This window comes from Propithecus coquereli, unplaced genomic scaffold (genome assembly GCF_000956105.1).
Source record: "Propithecus coquereli isolate 6110/MARCELLA unplaced genomic scaffold, Pcoq_1.0 Scaffold37, whole genome shotgun sequence".
NCBI lineage: Eukaryota > Metazoa > Chordata > Mammalia > Primates > Indriidae > Propithecus > Propithecus coquereli.
In genome coordinates, this window is record NW_012149396.1 from 5311459 (window position 1) to 5313185 (window position 1727).

Here is a 1727-nt window from a genome sequence, read left to right on the forward strand (position 1 = left end):
TAATCAAGGAAATACATGTACTTCACAGAAAAAATGCTTCCAAAATAAAATTTCGAAGAAATATTTGAGAAATTTAATGTATAAGATTCAATGATCTAAGTCATTCATTGTGTGGAACCCACAATGTCCTGGTTACACTAGATAAGTTACCCATTTAGGTAACATTATTAGCTCCATGTGGACAGAACTGTGTTTTATTCTAACACATAACTGATCTGATTCTGGCTGTGTTACATATTTCTAAACTTTATCTTTTGTATTTATGAAAAATGGGGAGGATGTTAATACCTAATAAGGTACTAATATGGATTATGATCAAAATTAAGTGAAATAATCCATGTAAAAGCATTTGGCACAGGGTCTGGCACCCATCACCTCCTCTACTTACCAGGTATGTGACCCTGAGACAGTTCTTTAGCCTCTCAATGCCTTGGATTTATCATCCCTAATATGGGAATTATAATAGTACTTACCTCATAGATTCAATATAAAGACCTTAGAGCAGAGCATGGTACATCTTAAGTTCTCAGTGAATGCGAGCTATTATTAGTATTTAAATGCAGTAAGGGCTACAACATTCACACTCTGGCAGCAACCACCAGAGCAGAGCATTCTTTTTGCACACAAATCAAGGAGGCAATAGCTATGACGTGGTACAAAGAGTAGAGATGGTCTTGGGTCAGAAGACTGGTGTACAAGCTCATGTCCACTCCTTGGCTGTGGAACCTTGGGTAGTCTCAGTTTCTGTTTTTGTATCACAGGCAAAAAAATACCTAATGCAGATTGGATATGAGAATCGTAAGAGTTGCAATCTATGAAAATTTTGTTCGATAATGTGTTATACCAATATTGTTTAGTGGGAACTGTTTTTGATCATTTAGGTCATTAGACTGTTTTGATCATGTTGGCACCTCCTATTCCATTAACTTTTCCTAGCCCCGTCAGCTTTCAGAAAGGATTCTGTATCCTTGTCAACGTAACCTTGATCTTCCTCACTTCCCCATTCCTTGGATATACATCATTAGCAAATCTGGAAACAATTACTGCAAGAATTAGAAATGAGACAATAGTTTGTGAATTTCAAACAAATTTCTAGCTCTCCATTTTGGCAGAACAACTCTGGACCAGCCACTAGAGCTGTCAGGGTGATTTACGATGTTCTTCACCAAGGTGACAGCCACTGGAGAAAAAACTCCATGCGAGAAAAATTCCTTATATTTATTCTACCTAGTTTAATACCCGATGAACCATGTTATAAGAACAATTCTTAAAATAGCCTTAAGGAGAACATCTCTACATTTCCCGAGACATACAATCCATCATTGAAACGCTTGTGGAGAATGTAAGGTAGCTGGTGGTCTTGCTGTGAATTTGACTGTCTTGCAGAGGAGACACTGATTGGAGGCCCGGCAACAAAAACAGCAGCAAATGCACTTTTAATACTAACTGGCATTCTTCTAGTTATTTTCAATTGTTTTATCTTTACAACAGAACTTCTTCATGGGTAATAGTATTATCATGTAGATAATGATTATAAATAAGACGGGAGGATCAACCCCAGGAAGACAAAGCACGACTACTTCCAAAGCCTCTGAATTTGGAGACAGATGTGTACAGGGAAAATGGCCCATCCTCAGTAGGGCTGCCTGTGCTTTGTGCCTTTCTGAAACCTCTAAGCATTGGAGGCCATCATCATCTTCTACCTCCTCAATACAATTCCTATGATG